Source organism: Paramisgurnus dabryanus, chromosome 9 (genome assembly GCF_030506205.2).
Source record: "Paramisgurnus dabryanus chromosome 9, PD_genome_1.1, whole genome shotgun sequence".
NCBI lineage: Eukaryota > Metazoa > Chordata > Actinopteri > Cypriniformes > Cobitidae > Paramisgurnus > Paramisgurnus dabryanus.
In genome coordinates, this window is record NC_133345.1 from 3,153,708 (window position 1) to 3,173,768 (window position 20,061).

Genomic DNA, 20,061 nt, shown 5'->3' on the forward strand with positions numbered 1-20,061 from the left:
GCAAATAATGAAATAAATTACCATTGACTTCCATAGTAGGAAAAAAATATTTTAGAAGTATCTTTATAAATGATGAAGAAAATATTTTAAAAAATTATAATTAGCACACAGTTGATTGTACCTATAAAATTCCAGCATTTTTTTATTCCTACTATGGGAGTCAATGGTCACTATCTGCTGTGGGTTTACCAGCATTCTTCAAAATATTTTCTTTCGTGTTAATCAGGAAAAAACTAATGCACACAGGTTTAAAACAACACGAGGATGAGTAAATGATGAAAGAATTTTCATTGAACTATCTCTTTAAGTTGTGCCTTCAGTTGTGTAAAGGATGTTTAAGTCATCATCATATCAGCTCTGCAAGCCTGTAAAGCAAATAATGAAATCAATTACCATTGACTTCCATATTAGCAAAAAAATATTTTGGAAGTATCTTGATAAATGATGAAGAAAATATTTTGAAAAATTATAATTAGCACACAGTTGATTGTACCTATAAAATTCCAGCATTTTTTTATTCCTACTATGGGAGTCAATGGTCACTATCTGCTGTGGGTTTACCATCATTCCTCAAAATATTTTCTTTCGTGTTAATCAGAAAAAAACTAATGCACACAGGTTTAAAACAACACGAGGATGAGTAAATGATGAAAGAATTATCCATTGAACTATCTTTTTAAGTTGTGCCTTCAGTTGTGTAAAGGATGTTTAAGTCGTCATCATATCAGCTCTGCAAGCCTGTAAAGCAAATAATGAAATAAATTACCATTGATTTCCATAGTAGGAAAAAAATATTTTGGAAGTATCTTTATAAATGATGAAGAAAATATTTTGAAAAATCATAATTAGATTATAATTAGCACACAGTTGATGGTACCTATAAAATTCCATCATTTTTTTATTCCTACTATGGGAGTCAATGGTCACTATCTGCTGTGGGTTTACCATCATTCCTCAAAATATTTTCTTTTGTGTTAATCAGAAAAAAACTAATGCATACAGGTTTAAAAAACAACACGAGGATGAGTAAATGATGAAAGAATTTTCATTGAACTATCTCTTTAAGTTGTGCCTTCAGATGTGTTTAGGATGTTTAAGTCATCATCATATCAGCTCTGCAAGCCTGTAAATCAAATATTGAAATAAATTACCATTGACTTCCATAGTAGGAAAAAAAATATTTTAGAAGTATCTTGATAAATGATGAAGAAAATATTTTAAAAAATTATAATTAGCACACAGTTAATTGTACCTATAAAATTGCATAATTTTTTTATTCCTACTATGGGAGTCAATGGTCACTATCTGCTGTGGGTTTACCATCATTCCTCAAAATATTTTCTTTCTTGTTAATCAGGAAAAAACTTATGCACACAGGTTTAAAACAACACGAGGATGAGTAAATGATGAAAGGATTTCCATTGAACTATCTCTTTAAGTTGTCCCTTCAGTTGTGTAAAGGATGTTTAAGTCATCATCATATCAGCTCTGCAAGCCTGTAAAGCAAATAATGAAATCAATTACCATTGACTTCCATATTAGCAAAAAATATTTTGGAAGTATCTTGATAAATGATGAAGAAAATATTTTGAAAAATTATAATTAGCACACAGTTGATTGTACCTATAAAATTCCAGCATTTTTTTATTCCTACTATGGGAGTCAATGGTCACTATCTGCTGTGGGTTTACCATCATTCCTCAAAATATTTTCTTTCGTGTTAATCAGAAAAAAACTAATGCACACAGGTTTAAAACAACACGAGGATGAGTAAATGATGAAAGAATTATCATTGAACTATCTTTTTAAGTTGTGCCTTCAGTTGTGTAAAGGATGTTTAAGTCGTCATCACATCAGCTCTGCAAGCCTGTAAAGCAAATAATGAAATAAATTACCATTGACTTCCATAGTAGGAAAAAAATATTTTGGAAGTATCTTTATAAATGATGAAGAAAATATTTTGAAAAATCATAATTAGATTATAATTAGCACACAGTTGATGGTACCTATAAAATTCCATCATTTTTTTATTCCTACTATGGGAGTCAATGGTCACTATCTGCTGTGGGTTTACCATCATTCCTCAAAATATTTTCTTTTGTGTTAATCAGAAAAAAACTAATGCATACAGGTTTAAAACAACACGAGGATGAGTAAATGATGAAAGAATTTTCATTGAACTATCTCTTTAAGTTGTGCCTTCAGATGTGTTTAGGATGTTTAAGTCATCATCATATCAGCTCTGCAAGCCTGTAAATCAAATATTGAAATAAATTACCATTGACTTCCATAGTAGGAAAAAAATATTTTAGAAGTATCTTGATAAATGATGAAGAAAATATTTTAAAAAATTATAATTAGCACACAGTTAATTGTACCTATAAAATTGCATAATTTTTTTATTCCTACTATGGGAGTCAATGGTCACTATCTGCTGTGGGTTTACCATCATTCCTCAAAATATTTTCTTTCATGTTAATCAGGAAAAAACTAATGCACACAGGTTTAAAACAACACGAGGATGAGTAAATGATGAAAGGATTTCCATTGAACTATCTCTTTAAGTTGTGCCTTCAGTTGTGTAAAGGATGTTTAAGTCGTCATCATATCAGCTCTGCAAACCTGTAAAGCAAATAATGAAATAAATTGCCATTGACTTCCATAGTAGGAAAATAATATTTTGGAAGTATCTTGATAAATGATGAAGAAAATATTTTGAAAACTTATAATTAGATTATAATTAGCACACAGTTGATGGTACCTATAAAATTCCATCATTTTTTTATTCCTACTATGGGAGTCAATGGTCACTATCTGCTGTGGGTTTACCATCATTCCTCAAAATATTTTCTTTTGTGTTAATCAGAAAAAAACTAATGCACACAGGTTTAAAACAACACGAGGATGAGTAAATGATGAAAGAATTTTCATTGAACTATCTCTTTAAGTTGTGCCTTCAGTTGTGTAAAGGATGTTTAAGTCATCATCATATCAGCTCTGCAAGCCTGTAAAGCAAATAATGAAATCAATTACCATTGACTTCCATATTAGCAAAAAAATATTTTGGAAGTATCTTGATAAATGATGAAGAAAATATTTTGAAAAATTATAATTAGCACACAGTTGATTGTACCTATAAAATTCCAGCATTTTTTTATTCCTACTATGGGAGTCAATGGTCACTATCTGCTGTGGGTTTACCATCATTCCTCAAAATATTTTCTTTCGTGTTAATCAGAAAAAAACTAATGCACACAGGTTTAAAACAACACGAGGATGAGTAAATGATGAAAGAATTATCCATTGAACTATCTTTTTAAGTTGTGCCTTCAGTTGTGTAAAGGATGTTTAAGTCGTCATCATATCAGCTCTGCAAGCCTGTAAAGCAAATAATGAAATAAATTACCATTGATTTCCATAGTAGGAAAAAAATATTTTGGAAGTATCTTTATAAATGATGAAGAAAATATTTTGAAAAATCATAATTAGATTATAATTAGCACACAGTTGATGGTACCTATAAAATTCCATCATTTTTTTATTCCTACTATGGGAGTCAATGGTCACTATCTGCTGTGGGTTTACCATCATTCCTCAAAATATTTTCTTTTGTGTTAATCAGAAAAAAACTAATGCATACAGGTTTAAAAAACAACACGAGGATGAGTAAATGATGAAAGAATTTTCATTGAACTATCTCTTTAAGTTGTGCCTTCAGATGTGTTTAGGATGTTTAAGTCATCATCATATCAGCTCTGCAAGCCTGTAAATCAAATATTGAAATAAATTACCATTGACTTCCATAGTAGGAAAAAAAATATTTTAGAAGTATCTTGATAAATGATGAAGAAAATATTTTAAAAAATTATAATTAGCACACAGTTAATTGTACCTATAAAATTGCATAATTTTTTTATTCCTACTATGGGAGTCAATGGTCACTATCTGCTGTGGGTTTACCATCATTCCTCAAAATATTTTCTTTCTTGTTAATCAGGAAAAAACTTATGCACACAGGTTTAAAACAACACGAGGATGAGTAAATGATGAAAGGATTTCCATTGAACTATCTCTTTAAGTTGTCCCTTCAGTTGTGTAAAGGATGTTTAAGTCATCATCATATCAGCTCTGCAAGCCTGTAAAGCAAATAATGAAATCAATTACCATTGACTTCCATATTAGCAAAAAATATTTTGGAAGTATCTTGATAAATGATGAAGAAAATATTTTGAAAAATTATAATTAGCACACAGTTGATTGTACCTATAAAATTCCAGCATTTTTTTATTCCTACTATGGGAGTCAATGGTCACTATCTGCTGTGGGTTTACCATCATTCCTCAAAATATTTTCTTTCGTGTTAATCAGAAAAAAACTAATGCACACAGGTTTAAAACAACACGAGGATGAGTAAATGATGAAAGAATTATCATTGAACTATCTTTTTAAGTTGTGCCTTCAGTTGTGTAAAGGATGTTTAAGTCGTCATCACATCAGCTCTGCAAGCCTGTAAAGCAAATAATGAAATAAATTACCATTGACTTCCATAGTAGGAAAAAAATATTTTGGAAGTATCTTTATAAATGATGAAGAAAATATTTTGAAAAATCATAATTAGATTATAATTAGCACACAGTTGATGGTACCTATAAAATTCCATCATTTTTTTATTCCTACTATGGGAGTCAATGGTCACTATCTGCTGTGGGTTTACCATCATTCCTCAAAATATTTTCTTTTGTGTTAATCAGAAAAAAACTAATGCATACAGGTTTAAAACAACACGAGGATGAGTAAATGATGAAAGAATTTTCATTGAACTATCTCTTTAAGTTGTGCCTTCAGATGTGTTTAGGATGTTTAAGTCATCATCATATCAGCTCTGCAAGCCTGTAAATCAAATATTGAAATAAATTACCATTGACTTCCATAGTAGGAAAAAAATATTTTAGAAGTATCTTGATAAATGATGAAGAAAATATTTTAAAAAATTATAATTAGCACACAGTTAATTGTACCTATAAAATTGCATAATTTTTTTATTCCTACTATGGGAGTCAATGGTCACTATCTGCTGTGGGTTTACCATCATTCCTCAAAATATTTTCTTTCATGTTAATCAGGAAAAAACTAATGCACACAGGTTTAAAACAACACGAGGATGAGTAAATGATGAAAGGATTTCCATTGAACTATCTCTTTAAGTTGTGCCTTCAGTTGTGTAAAGGATGTTTAAGTCGTCATCATATCAGCTCTGCAAACCTGTAAAGCAAATAATGAAATAAATTGCCATTGACTTCCATAGTAGGAAAATAATATTTTGGAAGTATCTTGATAAATGATGAAGAAAATATTTTGAAAACTTATAATTAGATTATAATTAGCACACAGTTGATGGTACCTATAAAATTCCATCATTTTTTTATTCCTACTATGGGAGTCAATGGTCACTATCTGCTGTGGGTTTACCATCATTCCTCAAAATATTTTCTTTTGTGTTAATCAGAAAAAAACTAATGCACACAGATTTATAACAACACGAGGATGAGTAAATCATGAAAGAATTTTAATTGAACTATCTCTTTAAGTTGTGGTTCAGTTGTGTAAAGGATGTTTAAGTCGTCATCATATCAGCTCTGCAAGCCTGTAAAGCAAATAATGAAATAAATTGCCATTGACTTCCATAGTAGGAAAAAATATTTTGGAAGTATCTTGATAAATGATGAAGAAAATATTTTGAAAAATTATAATTAGATTATAATTAGCACACAGTTGATGGTACCTATAAAATTCCATCATTTTTTATTCCTACTATGGGAGTCAATGGTCACTATCTGCTGTGGTTTTACCATCATTCCTCAAAATATTTTCTTTTGTGTTAATCAGAATAAAAACTAATGCATACAGGTTTAAAACAACACGAGGATGAGTAAATGATGAAAGAATTTTCATTGAACTATCTCTTTAAGTGGTGCCTTCAGATGTGTTGAGGATGTTTAAGTCGTCATCATATCAGCTCTGCAAGCCTGTAAAGCAAATAATGAAATAAATTACCATTGACTTCCATAGTAGGAAAAAAATATTTTAGAAGTATCTTTATAAATGATGAAGAAAATATTTTAAAAAATTATAATTAGCACACAGTTGATTGTACCTATAAAATTCCAGCATTTTTTTATTCCTACTATGGGAGTCAATGGTCACTATCTGCTGTGGGTTTACCAGCATTCCTCAAAATATTTTCTTTCGTGTTAATCAGGAAAAAACTAATGCACACAGGTTTAAAACAACACGAGGATGAGTAAATGATGAAAGAATTTTCATTGAACTATCTTTTTAAGTTGTGCCTTCAGTTGTGTAAAGGATGTTTAAGTCGTCATCATATCAGCTCTGCAAGCCTGTAAAGCAAATAATGAAATAAATTACCATTGACTTCCATAGTAGGAAAAAAATATTTTGGAAGTATCTTTATAAATGATGAAGAAAATATTTTGAAAAATCATAATTAGATTATAATTAGCACACAGTTGATGGTACCTATAAAATTCCATCATTTTTTTTATTCCTACTATGGGAGTCAATGGTCACTATCTGCTGTGGGTTTACCATCATTCCTCAAAATATTTTCTTTTGTGTTAATCAGAAAAAAACTAATGCATACAGGTTTAAAACAACACGAGGATGAGTAAATGATGAAAGAATTTTCATTGAACTATCTCTTTAAGTTGTGCCTTCAGATGTGTTTAGGATGTTTAAGTCATCATCATATCAGCTCTGCAAGCCTGTAAATCAAATATTGAAATAAATTACCATTGACTTCCATAGTAGGAAAAAATATTTTAGAAGTATCTTGATAAATGATGAAGAAAATATTTTAAAAAATTATAATTAGCACACAGTTAATTGTACCCATAAAATTGCATAATTTTTTTATTCCTACTATGGGAGTCAATGGTCACTATCTGCTGTGGGTTTACCATCATTCCTCAAAATATTTTCTTTCATGTTAATCAGGAAAAAACTAATGCACACAGGTTTAAAACAACACAAGGATGAGTAAATGATGAAAGGATTTCCATTGAACTATCTCTTTAAGTTGTGCCTTCAGTTGTGTAAAGGATGTTTAAGTCGTCATCATATCAGCTCTGCAAACCTGTAAAGCAAATAATGAAATAAATTGCCATTGACTTCCATAGTAGGAAAATAATATTTTGGAAGTATCTTGATAAATGATGAAGAAAATATTTTGAAAACTTATAATTAGATTATAATTAGCACACAGTTGATGGTACCTATAAAATTCCATCATTTTTTTATTCCTACTATGGGAGTCAATGGTCACTATCTGCTGTGGGTTTACCATCATTCCTCAAAATATTTTCTTTTGTGTTAATCAGAAAAAAACTAATGCACACAGATTTAAAACAACACGAGGATGAGTAAATCATGAAAGAATTTTAATTGAACTATCTCTTTAAGTTGTGGTTCAGTTGTGTAAAGGATGTTTAAGTCGTCATCATATCAGCTCTGCAAGCCTGTAAAGCAAATAATGAAATAAATTGCCATTGACTTCCATAGTAGGAAAAAATATTTTGGAAGTATCTTGATAAATGATGAAGAAAATATTTTGAAAAATTATAATTAGATTATAATTAGCACACAGTTGATGGTACCTATAAAATTCCATTATTTTTTATTCCTACTATGGGAGTCAATGGTCACTATCTGCTGTGGTTTTACCATCATTCCTCAAAATATTTTCTTTTGTGTTAATCAGAATAAAAACTAATGCATACAGGTTTAAAACAACACGAGGATGAGTAAATGATGAAAGAATTTTCATTGAACTATCTCTTTAAGTGGTGCCTTCAGATGTGTTGAGGATGTTTAAGTCGTCATCATATCAGCTCTGCAAGCCTGTAAAGCAAATAATGAAATAAATTACCATTGACTTCCATAGTAGGAAAAAAATATTTTAGAAGTATCTTGATAAATGATGAAGAAAATATTTTAAAAAATTATAATTAGCACACAGTTAATTGTACCTATAAAATTGCATAATTTTTTTATTCCTACTATGGGAGTCAATGGTCACTATCTGCTGTGGGTTTACCATCATTCCTCAAAATATTTTCTTTCGTGTTAATCAGAAAAAAACTAATGCATACAGGTTTAAAACAACACGAGGATGAGTAAATGATGAAAGAATTTTCATTGAACTATCTCTTTAAGTTGTGCCTTCAGATGTGTTTAGGATGTTTAAGTCATCATCATATCAGCTCTGCAAGCCTGTAAATCAAATATTGAAATAAATTACCATTGACTTCCATAGTAGGAAAAAAATATTTTAGAAGTATCTTGATAAATGATGAAGAAAATATTTTAAAAAATTATAATTAGCACACAGTTAATTGTACCTATAAAATTGCATAATTTTTTTATTCCTACTATGGGAGTCAATGGTCACTATCTGCTGTGGGTTTACCATCATTCCTCAAAATATTTTCTTTCATGTTAATCAGGAAAAAACTAATGCACACAGGTTTAAAACAACACGAGGATGAGTAAATGATGAAAGGATTTCCATTGAACTATCTCTTTAAGTTGTGCCTTCAGTTGTGTAAAGGATGTTTAAGTCGTCATCATATCAGCTCTGCAAACCTGTAAAGCAAATAATGAAATAAATTGCCATTGACTTCCATAGTAGGAAAATAATATTTTGGAAGTATCTTGATAAATGATGAAGAAAATATTTTGAAAACTTATAATTAGATTATAATTAGCACACAGTTGATGGTACCTATAAAATTCCATCATTTTTTTATTCCTACTATGGGAGTCAATGGTCACTATCTGCTGTGGGTTTACCATCATTCCTCATAATATTTTCTTTTGTTTTAATCAGAAGAAAACTAATGCATACAGGTTTAAAACAACACGAGGATGAGCAATTACCGATGTTATGGCTTTGCCACATTAGACTTGAAGTGTCTCTCGAATCGAGTTAGCACTCGCTTACGGCCACACCACCCTGAGCACGCCCGCTCTCGTCTGATCTTGTAAGCCAAGCAGGGTCGGGCCCGGTTTGTACTTGGAGGGGAGACCGCCTGGGAATACCAGGTGCTGTAAGCTTTTAATTAAATAATTATTTATTTATGTAATTTTTTGTAAATGCATCCTTTCTGTACGCATAGGCTGATGGCATGGCGTTGCCACATTAGTCTTGAAGTGTCTCTCGAATCGAGTCAGCATTTGCTTACGGCCACACCACCCTGAGCACGCCCGCTCTCGTCTGATCTCGGAAGCCAAGCAGGGTTGGGCCTGGTTAGTACTTGGATGGGAGACCGCCTGGGAATACCAGGTGCTGTAAGCATTTAATTAATTACTTATTTATGTCATTTTTTCCCATGAACGCGTCCTTTCTGTAAGCGTTCTCCCATGGCATGGCGTTGCCACATTAGTTTTGAAGTGTCTCTCGAATCGAGTCAGCACTCGCTTACGGCCACACCACCCTGAGCACGCCCGCTCTCGTCTGATCTCGGAAGCCAAGCAGGGTTGGGCCTGGTTAGTACTTGGATGGGAGACCGCCTGGGAATACCAGGTGCTGTAAGCATTTAATTAATAATTTATTTATTTATGTCATTTTTTCCCATAATTACGTCCTTTTTGTAAGCATTTACCGATGTCATTGCGTTGCCAAATTAGTCTTGAAGTGTCTCTCGAATCGTGTCAGCACTCGTTTACGGCCACACCACCCTGAGGGCGCTATTGAGCAATCAGGAAGTGAGTTGGCTGCAGTAGAGAGAGGAAGGCTCTCTCATGGTTTATGTTTGTTAGTGTTTGTAGTTTTTATTTTTATATCGATTGAGTTTTGTTTGTTAGTGATTTTTTTGTTTTGTTTAAACCACCTAACAGCAGCTTTTGGCTGGCTGGAGGGTGGTTAAATCGTGATTTTTCGTGGTTTTGTTTGTTTGTTTTTGTTTTTCGTGTTTGTTTTTCATTTGAAATGGATGGACCTACGGCTAATGACCTGGAAATGGCGGCGGAGAAACGGAACGGCAATGACACTGGACCTGAACATCGACCACGAGCTGGAAACCAAAAGGATACAGGTGTTAGGAATTTTGAGCAAAGGAAATACATGAAGGAAGCAACAGTGATTGTAAATGTGGACAATGCTAATGGAGTAAAGGCGGAGGATATAATTAAAGTGATAGCAGAGAAAATTGGAGAAGGAAACGTTCTGGCAGTAAGACCAAGACAAATTAAGGAATATGAACTGACCCTGGAGAAGGAGGAAATGTGTGATGAGTTAATGGATGGACTAATGATAAAAGGAACAAACTGTGAGGTGAGGAGATTACAAATCAGAGAATATGTCGTTTCCTTCATGCATTTGCCGGTTTACCTGGAGGATAACGAAATTTTAGAAAAATTGCAAGGTTGGGGCGTTTTGCCAATATCAAAAATTAAAAGAAGGCTGTATCCGGGCATTGGAATCGAGGACGGGACAAGGTTTGCGAGAGTGAGGTTCCCCAAGGAAGTGGTTTCACTCCCATACAGCACGAAGCTGGAAACAGCGGAAGGGCCGCAATATTTTAGGGTGATGCACAGCCATCAGTTGAAAACCTGTCGGCTGTGCATGAGCCCAGACCATCTAATGAAAGATTGCCCTGATTTTAAGTGCTACAAATGTGAGGAGAGGGGACATTTCGCAAGGGACTGTAACACTGTTAAGTGCCCGGACTGCCAAGACTATTTAAATAAATGTGAGTGTTGGATGGATGGAGGAGAAGGAGGATCACAAAAACAGGTGGACAGTCAAATGCATGAAGGGAACGATGGAGATAAAAAATGAAAATGAAGAACAACAACACACTGATGGAGCAAATGAAATGGAAAAGATAATAACCATAGAGGAACAGACAACAGAGGACATAGAAGTGGAAAATGAGAAGGACAATTCACAAGGAGATGATGGTACATGGACACCAATTGATATTTCTGCAAGTTTTACAAGTCTTTTAGATACGATGGACAAAGAAGGACAAAATGAGATAGTAGAGAGCAGCGGGATTGACAATAAAGAAATGGAAGAAGCAGCAGTATTGGAGAAAAGCAGAGACGGAAGAGCACAAACAAGAAGAAGAGCATTAAAGGTAACACCAAATGTACAGTTTGCTAGGAAAAAAGTGATGAAAAAAGGACAAAAGAAATGTGTAAATAGGTATGAAGTTTTAAAGGGCCTGGAGGAGATGAAGTGAGACAATGGTTTTTAGGTATTTAATTTTTCTTTTAATGGTTTTAAGTTGTGTGACTTTTAATGCAAGAGGACTGCTGGACATGAGAAAATTTGAAAAAGTAATTGAAAGATGTAAACATGAAGATATCATTGCACTACAAGAAACGAACTGGAAAGAGAATGTGATGAAGGATTTTCAAAGGAGATGGGCTGGAGGAATTTTATATAACAATGGTAATGGAAGATTTGGAAGAGGAGTTGCTTTTTTAATGAAAGAGGAGGTTTTTAAAAAAAGCAAAATTGTATATAAAGACAATATAGGAAAATGTATGATTGTAGAGACAAAATATGACGAAAAGGAAATGGTTATAGTAAATGTACATGCACCAACAGAAGAGAAGGAAAAAAAAGATTTTTTTATGTTTTAAGAGGTTTTTTAAAGAAATATAAAGAAATTGTAATAATGGGGGATTTTAATACAGTTTTTAGTAAACAAGATATGGCAGAGGGAATGGTTTTTAAAAGTGATGCGGGGAGAAAAGAATTAAAGTTTTTAATGGAAGAAAATAAAATGATTGATGTATGGAGAGAAAGGAACGAAACTAAAAAAGAGTTTTCAAGACGAAATAAGTGGGACAGTTTGTGTGCAAAACAAGAATTGATTTTATTTTATGTAATAGGAATGTGGAAAATGTTATTGAAAAGATTAAGTATGAAGAAACAAGTTTAAGTGATCATAAGTTCTTATTTTTTAAAATTGATTGGGACAAAATACAAAGAGGGCCAGGGGTATGGGTTTTAAATACAGAGATTCTTAAAAATAAAGATTATGTTTCAGAAATCAAACAAATTATAGAAAGAGAAAAGGAAAGTAAAATGTATGAAGAGAGTAAGACAATATGGTGGGAAAACGTAAAGTTTTTAATAAAAAAATTCTCAATTAAATACTGTAGTCTAATACAAAAATGTAAGAGATATAAGAAAAAAGAAATGAAAACAGACTTAGAAAAAGAACTAGCTAAAGAAAACAAAGACATACAAAAGATAAGAGAAATTGAGGAAAGATTAAAGGAAATAGAGGAAAAAGAATATGAAGGAGCAAAATTAAGAAGTAAAGCAAAATATATGGTGGAGGGTGAGAAATGTACAAAGTTTTATTTTGACCTAGAGAAAAAGAAAGGAAAAGCAGAGATTGTAAAGGAGATAAGAGGGAAAAATGGGGAAATCGTACAAGGAAATGAAAATATTCTAAAAGAAATAAAGGCCTTTTATGAGGACCTTTTCAGTACTCAAGGTGAAGAGGAGAAAGAAAAAAAACAATTATTAAATCTAATAAAAGCAAAATTAAGTAAAGAAGATAAAGATGTATGTGACCATGATTTCAGAGAAGAAGAGATTGAACAAGCAATAGATCAACTAAACAGAAAGAAGAGTCCGGGAATAGATGGTTTGGGGAGTGAATTTTACAAATGTTTTAAAGGGGTTTTAACAAAGATTTTAAAGGAGGTTTTTAAGGAAATTTTTGAAAAAGAGGAAGTAAATGAAAGGATGAGAATAGGTTTGATGAAAATTATATATAAAAGGAAAGGGGAGAGGGTAGACTTAAAGAACTATAGACCAATTTCAATGTTGAACACAGATTTTAAAATTATAGCAAAGGTTTTAGCAAATAGACTGAAGGAAGTGATGCCAACTATAATAAAAACAAATCAAGCATATGCAGTCAAAGGAAGAGACATAGCTGACATAACAATGAGTATAAGGGACATGATATGGTACATAAAACAAGAAAATAAGGATGGGTACATAATCAGTTTAGATTTTGAAAAAGCTTTTGATAGGGTGGAACATGGTTTCTTATTTGATGTTTTAAAGAGTTTTGGTTTTGGGAAGAATTTTATCAAATGGATTAAAATCTTATACAAGGGGGCTTTGACAAAAATTAAATGCAATGGGTTTTTAACTGAATGTTTTAAAATTACGAGATCAATACGGCAAGGTTGTCCACTCTCGGCACTGTTATATTCACTTGTATCAGAACCACTGGGATTAGCTATAAAGGAAAATACAAAAATAACAGGAATTGAGATTGAGGGAATAATGTCTGAAGGGAAAGTTTTTCAGTATGCAGATGACACAACAATAATTGTAAATAGGAAAGAAAGTGTACAAGAGGCCATGAATGTTGTCAAGAAATTTTGTAAAGCATCAGGAGGTAAAGTTAATGAGGATAAAACAGTGTACATGAGGTTTGGCAAAGCTGTGCTTTTAAATGATTATTTTAATTTTAAAGAGGTAGAAGAAATTAACATTTTAGGACTTTTATTGGGGAAAAATGAGAAAAAAACAAGAGATGAAATGTGGGAACAACTGATATCAGGAATAGAAAGAAAAATAAACTTTTGGAAATTAAGAACTTTAAGCTTGAAGGGGAAGGTTTTAACTTTGAATGTTTTAATGGTTTCTAAATTGTGGTATGTTTTATACTTATCTGAAATGCCAATATGGATAGAAAAGAGGTTGAAGAAATGTTTTCTTGATTTTATTTGGAACGGCAAACTGCCAAGAATAGCTTACAACACGATTTTAGGGGATATAGAAAAAGGCGGTCTAGGATTAATGGATGTAGAACAAAGGAAAAACAGTCTAAGAGTAAAATTAGTTAAAAAGTATTTACAAGAAGAAAACAAGGCAGAATGGAAGAAAACAATGAAATATTTGTTAAACAGATGTGAAAATTTTAACATGAGGATGGAATTTTATGGATGAAAACGAAAAATTGGATGACAGAGAGAATACCTGGATTTAATAGAGAATTGCTTAGTGCTTGGGGGAAGATTTTAACAAATATTGAATATGACCCACGAGGAAGAGAAAACATTTTAAATCAACTTCTGTTCTTGAACAACAAGGTTTTAAAACAAGACAAAGTCATTTATTTTAAGAAATGGATGGAAGTGGGAATAACTTAAGTAAAAGATGTAATGTATGAAGTGAAAGAGGGTTTCTTACCTGTACAATGTGTGTATGATGCAATGGATGAGGCAAAAGAGGAATACAGCAAACAAGAAATTATAATCAAGTATGAAGTAATTAAACAAGCTATACCCAAAGAGTGGATTAAAAGAATAGAAAATATGGAAAAGGAAAAAGAACAGAAAGACATTCAAGTGATTTTGGGTGAAAAAGTATACACTCTCAAAGAATGCAGTATTAAGATGTTTTATTGCTTTTTCAGAGACAGTGTTTTTAAAGAACCTATTGTAAATCGCTTCTGGCTACATAAATTTGTGAATTTAAAACAGGAAGATATATGGAGAAACATGAGGGGGAAGATGTGTAGAAACAAGACTGGAGTCCTTGGAGTACACAATAAGACATAAAGTGGTATTTACTGATGTGATTTTAAACAAAATAGGAATGGAACAAAGTGCGATGTGTAAAGTATGTCACGAAAGAGAAGAAGGAATTGTACATTTGTTTTTGAACTGCAAAGAATTGGACTCTTTTTTAAACAAATGTAAGGACATAATCAAAGAATTGGACGAACAATGGAATGAGAATGAAATGGAATGGAATAGATTGGTGATGTTTGGTTGGAAAAGGAAAAGTCAAAACATGAAATTTATTAATTTATGTGTAATGTTAATGAAAAGTGCAATATGGGAACGACGAACTGCAGCAAAAAAAGAAAAAATTGTAATTGATGTATGGACTGTTTTTAAAAGAAAAACTGAAATGTACATGGAAAGATTGTATGCCTATTTTAAACATGAGAATATGTTAGAAGCTTTTTACAATGTTTTTACGCCCAAGGTTTGCAGTATTTTAGAGGGTTTAAAGTGGAGATTGCCAGATGTTACGGGACACATTTTTAAATAATTTTAAAGGTTTTCTTTCTCATTGTTCTTTTATGTAACTATTTAACTTCATGGTAGTGTATATTTGATGTTTTTTTGTGTAAAACAAATGGTTTTGTATGAAATGCTTTCTAATTGTTAGAAAAATTATTCAATAAAAAAAAAAAGCAAAAAAGCACTCCCGCTCTCGTCTGATCTCGGAAGCCAAGCAGGGTCGGGCCTGGTTAGTACTTGGATGGGAGACCGCCTGGGAATACTAGGTGCTGTAAGCATTTAATTAATTATTTATTTATGTCATTTTTTTCCCATGAATGCGTTCTTTCTGTAAGCGTTCACTGATGTCATGGCGTTGCCACATAAGTCTTGAAGTGTCTATCGAATCGAGTCAGCACTCGCTTACGGCCACACCACCCTGAGCACACCCGCTCTCGTCTGATCTTGGAAGCCAAGCAGGGTCGGGTCTGGTTAGTACTTGAATGGGAGACCGCCTGGGAATGCTAGGTGCTGTAAGCATAGAATTAATTAATTATTTATTTATGTCATTTTTTCCCATGAATGCGTCCTTTCTGTAAGCGTTCTCCCATGGCATGGCGTTGCCACATTAGTTTTGAAGTGTCTCTCGAATCGAGTTCGTACTCGCTTACGGCTACACCACCCTGAGCACGCCCGCTCTCGTCTGATCTCGGAAGCCAAGCAGGGTCGGGCCTGGTTAGGACTTGGATGGGAGACTGCCTGGGAATACCAGGTGCTGTAAGCTTTTAATAAATTTTTTATTTATTTATGTAATTTTTTGTAAATGCATCCTTTCTGTAAGCGTAGGCTGATGGCATGGCGTTGCCACATTAGTCTTGAAGTGTCTCTCGAATCGAGTCAGCACTCGCTTACGGCCACACCACCCTGAGCACGCCCGCTCTCGTCTGATCTCGGAAGCCAAGCAGGGTCGGGCCTGGGTAGTACTTGGATGGGAGACCGCCTGGGAATATCAGGTGCTGTAAGCTTTTAATTAATTAATTATTTATTTATGTAATTTTTGTAAATGCATCCTTTCTGTAAGCATAGGCTGATGGCATGGCGTTGCGACATTAGTCTTGAAGTGTCTCTCGAATCGAGTCAACAATTGCTTACGGCCACACCACCTTGAGCACGCCCGCTCTCGTCTGATCTCGGAAGCCAAGCAGGGTCGGGCCTGGTTAGTACTTGGATGGGAGACCGCCTGGGAATACCAGGTGCTGTAAGCAATTAATTAATTAATTAATTAATTATAAAAATAAAAAAAAGCACGCCCGCTCTCGTCTGATCTCGGAAGCCAAGCAGGGTCGGGCCTGGTTATTACTTGGATGGGAGACCGCCTGGGAATACCAGGTGCTGTAAGCTTTTAATTAATTAAATATTTATTTATGTCATTTTTTCCCATGAATGCGTTCTTTCTGTAAGCGTTCACTGATGTCATGGCGTTGCCACATAAGTCTTGAAGTGTCTATCGAATCGAGTCAACACTCGCTTACGGCCACACCACCCTGAGAACACCCGCTCTCGTCTGATCTTGGAAGCCAAGCAGGGTCGGGTCTGGTTAGTACCTGAATGGGAGACCGCCTGGGAATGCTAGGTGCTGTAAGCATAGAATTAATTAATTATTTATTTATGTCATTTTTTCCCATGAATGCATCCTTTCTGTAAGCGTTCTCCCATGGCATGGCGTTGCCACATTAGTTTTGAAGTGTCTCTCGAATCGAGTTCGTACTCGCTTACGGCTACACCACCCTGAGCACGCCCGCTCTCGTCTGATCTCGGAAGCCAAGCAGGGTTGGGCCTGGTTAGTACTTGGATGGGAGACCGCCTGGGAATACCAGGTGCTGTAAGCTTTTAATTAATTAATTATTTATTTATGTAATTTTTTGTAAATGCATCCTTTCTGTAAGCATAGGCTGATGGCATGGCGTTGCGACATTAGTCTTGAAGTGTCTCTCGAATCGAGTCAACATTTGCTTACGGCCACACCACCTTGAGCACGCCCGCTCTCGTCTGATCTCGGAAGCCAAGCAGGGTTGGGCCTGGTTATTACTTGGATGGGAGACTTCCTGGGAATACCAGGTGCTGTAAGCATTTAATTAAATATTTATTTATGTCATTTTTTCCTATGAATGCGTTCTTTCTGTAAGCGTTCACTGATGTCATGGCGTTGCCACATAAGTCTTGAACTGTCTATCGAATTGAGTCGGCACTCGCTTACGGCCACACCACCCTGAGCACGCCCGCTCTCGTCTGATCTCGGAAGCCAAGCAGGGTCGGGCCTGGTTAGTACTTGGATGGGAGACCGCCTGGGAATACCAGGTGCTGTAAGCTTTTAATTAATTAAATATTCATTTATGTCATTTTTTCCCACGAATGCGTCCTTTCTGTAAGACTTCTCCCATGGCATGGCTTTGCCACATTAGTTTTGAAGTGTCTCTCGAATCGAGTCTGCGCTCGCTTACGGCCACACCACCCTGAGCACGCCCGCTCCCGTCTGATCTCGGAAGCCAAGCAGGGTCGGGCCTGGTTAGTACTTGAATGGGAGACCACCTGGAATACCAGGTGCTGTAAGCATTTAATTAATAATTTATTTATTTATGTCATTTTTTCCCATAATTACGTCCTTTTTGTAAGCATTTACCGATGTCATTGCGTTACCACATTAGTCTTGAAGTGTCTCTCGAATCGAGTCTGCGCTCGCTTACGGCCACACCACCCTGAGCACGCCTGCTCTTGTCTGATCTCGGAAGCCAAGCAGGGTTGGACCTGGTTAGTACTTGGATGGGAGACCGCCTGGGAATACCAGGTGCTGTAAGCTTTTAATTAGTTATTTATTTATTTATGTAATTTTTTGTAAATGCATCCTTTCTGTAAGCGTAGGCTGATGGCATGTCGTTGCCACATTAGTCTTGAAGTGTCTCTCGAATCGAGTCAACACTCGCTTATGGCCACACCACCCTGAGCACGCCCGCTCTCGTCTGATCTCGGAATCCAAGCAGGGTCAGGCCTGGTTAGTACTTGGATGGGAAACTGCCTGGGAATACCAGTTGCTGTACGCATTTAATTATTTATTTATTTATTTATGTCATTTTTTCCCATGAAACATTTTCCCTTTTTGTAAACATTCACGATGTCATGGCGTTGCCACATTAGTCTTGAAGTGTCTCTCGAATCGAGTCAGCACTAGCTTACGGCCACACCACCCTGAGCATGCCCGCTCTCGTCTGATCTCGGAAGCCAAGCATGGTCGGGCCATGTTAGTACTTGAATGGGAGACCGCCTGGGAATACCAGGTGCTGTAAGCTTTTAATTAATTATTTATTTATTTATGTAATTTTTTGTAAATGCATCCTTTCTGTAAGCGTAGGCTGATGGCATGGCGTTGCCACATTAGTCTTGAAGTGTTTCTCGAATCGTGTCAGCACTCGCTTACGGCCACACCACCCTGAGCACGCCCGCTCTCTTCTGATCTCGGAAGCCAATCAGGGTCGGCCCTGGTTAGTACTTGGATGGGAGACCGCCTGGGAATTCCAGGTGTTGTAAGCATTTAATTAATTATTTATTTATGTCATTTTTTCCCATGAAAGTGTCCCTCTGTAAGCGTTCTCCCATAGCATGGCGTTGCCACATTAGTTTTGAAGTGTGTCTCGAATCGAGTCACCACTCGCTTACGGCCACACCACCCTGAGCACGCCTGCTCTTGTCTGATCTCGGAAGCCAAGCAGGGTCGGGCCTGGTTAGTACTTGGATGGGAGACCGCCTGGGAATACCAGGTGATGTGAGCATTGAATTAATTAATTATTTATTTATGTCATTTTTTCCCATGAATGCGTCCTTTCTGTAAGGGTTCACCAATGGTATGGCGTTGCCACATTTGTCTTGAAGTGTCTCTTGAATCGAGTCAGCACTCGTTCACGGCCACACCACCCTGAGAGCGCTAGAGAGCAACAAGGAAGTGTTTGGCTACAGTAGGGAGGGAAAGACTCTCCCAACAGTTTGCTTTATTCGGTTTATTTTCAAAATAAGTTTTCTGTTTGTCCTTAAATATAGTTGCATATTTCTTTTTGTTTGAAAAGATTTGTTACAGCAGCTCTGAGCTTAGCTCAGAAGCTGACTAAAAAGGCACTTTTGTGCACAATGGATGGACTACCTGGCAAAGACTTGAACATGGAGGAAGAGAAACGTATGGAGAAAGAACAAGGAACAAACAAAGGACTAAGTGAATTTCAGAATGGCCAACACAGTGAAGATGAAGGTTTGAGGATGCATGGATTTGGATTCAAAAAATATTCCAAGGAAGCAACATTGATTGTCAATGCGGCTCAGGTGAAAGAAGTTAAAGCTGAAGATGTCATCAATTCTTTGAAAGAAAAAAATGGAGTTACAAACATTTTAGCTGTGAGACCAAGAGCAAACAAGGAATATGAAATGACACTGGAAAATGAGGAAGTATGTGAAATTCTTAAAGAAGGTCTTATTATCAAAGAAATTTTGTGTGAAGTAAGAACCTTACAAACAAAGGAATGCATTGTTTCCTTCATGCACCTGCCTGCTTATATTTCTGATGAGACTATGGCGAGTAAGCTATATTTATGGGGAGTAACACCAAATTCAATAATCAAAAGGAGATATTATCCAGGAACACAGATCACAGACGGCACCCGTTATGTGAAAGTAAAGTTTCCTAAAGAAGTGCCATCACTCCCTTACAGTACACGATTTGAAACAGCAGAAGGGGAGCAGTATTTCAGGGTAATACATGATCGTCAGATAAAACTCTGCAGATTGTGTATGGGACCTGGACATATAATGAAGGACTGTCCGGAGTATAAATGTCATAACTGTGGAGAGACGGGGCACTTCGCCAGGGAATGTGATGCAGTGCGCTGCCCAGATTGTAAAAAGGTGCTAGTGAAATGTGAATGTTGGTGGAAACAAGAAAATGAA

At 35.1% G+C, this 20,061-nt stretch overlaps 6 non-coding genes and 11 pseudogenes across 6 annotated transcripts; all 17 read left to right on the plus strand.

The window, feature by feature from the left end:
- The first annotated feature begins 9,013 nt into the window (after window positions 1–9,013).
- LOC135752927 (5S ribosomal RNA) lies at window positions 9,014–9,132 on the plus strand (annotated as a pseudogene).
- A 122-nt stretch (window positions 9,133–9,254) lies between these two features.
- LOC135752867 (5S ribosomal RNA) lies at window positions 9,255–9,373 on the plus strand. Its single transcript, XR_010533356.1, has one exon. It is a non-coding gene; the product is annotated as a 5S ribosomal RNA (ribosomal RNA).
- A 121-nt stretch (window positions 9,374–9,494) lies between these two features.
- On the plus strand, window positions 9,495–9,613 carry LOC135752903 (5S ribosomal RNA). The gene has a single exon (XR_010533386.1). It is a non-coding gene; the product is annotated as a 5S ribosomal RNA (ribosomal RNA).
- Window positions 9,614–15,496: 5,883 nt separating this feature from the next.
- On the plus strand, window positions 15,497–15,615 carry LOC135752920 (5S ribosomal RNA; annotated as a pseudogene).
- A 125-nt stretch (window positions 15,616–15,740) lies between these two features.
- On the plus strand, window positions 15,741–15,859 carry LOC135752919 (5S ribosomal RNA; annotated as a pseudogene).
- A 122-nt stretch (window positions 15,860–15,981) lies between these two features.
- On the plus strand, window positions 15,982–16,100 carry LOC135752937 (5S ribosomal RNA). The gene has a single exon (XR_010533391.1). It is a non-coding gene; the product is annotated as a 5S ribosomal RNA (ribosomal RNA).
- Window positions 16,101–16,221: 121 nt separating this feature from the next.
- LOC135752896 (5S ribosomal RNA) lies at window positions 16,222–16,340 on the plus strand. The gene has a single exon (XR_010533379.1). It is a non-coding gene; the product is annotated as a 5S ribosomal RNA (ribosomal RNA).
- Window positions 16,341–16,601: 261 nt separating this feature from the next.
- Window positions 16,602–16,720, plus strand: LOC135752917 (5S ribosomal RNA; annotated as a pseudogene).
- Window positions 16,721–16,845: 125 nt separating this feature from the next.
- On the plus strand, window positions 16,846–16,964 carry LOC135752926 (5S ribosomal RNA). Its single transcript, XR_010533390.1, has one exon. It is a non-coding gene; the product is annotated as a 5S ribosomal RNA (ribosomal RNA).
- A 122-nt stretch (window positions 16,965–17,086) lies between these two features.
- Window positions 17,087–17,205, plus strand: LOC135752912 (5S ribosomal RNA; annotated as a pseudogene).
- Window positions 17,206–17,326: 121 nt separating this feature from the next.
- On the plus strand, window positions 17,327–17,445 carry LOC135752915 (5S ribosomal RNA). Its single transcript, XR_010533389.1, has one exon. It is a non-coding gene; the product is annotated as a 5S ribosomal RNA (ribosomal RNA).
- Window positions 17,446–17,570: 125 nt separating this feature from the next.
- Window positions 17,571–17,688, plus strand: LOC135752911 (5S ribosomal RNA; annotated as a pseudogene).
- A 125-nt stretch (window positions 17,689–17,813) lies between these two features.
- Window positions 17,814–17,932, plus strand: LOC135752910 (5S ribosomal RNA; annotated as a pseudogene).
- Window positions 17,933–18,054: 122 nt separating this feature from the next.
- Window positions 18,055–18,173, plus strand: LOC135752938 (5S ribosomal RNA; annotated as a pseudogene).
- Window positions 18,174–18,300: 127 nt separating this feature from the next.
- On the plus strand, window positions 18,301–18,419 carry LOC135752922 (5S ribosomal RNA; annotated as a pseudogene).
- Window positions 18,420–18,541: 122 nt separating this feature from the next.
- Window positions 18,542–18,660, plus strand: LOC135752921 (5S ribosomal RNA; annotated as a pseudogene).
- Window positions 18,661–18,780: 120 nt separating this feature from the next.
- Window positions 18,781–18,899, plus strand: LOC135752923 (5S ribosomal RNA; annotated as a pseudogene).
- Window positions 18,900–20,061: the final 1,162 nt, after the last annotated feature.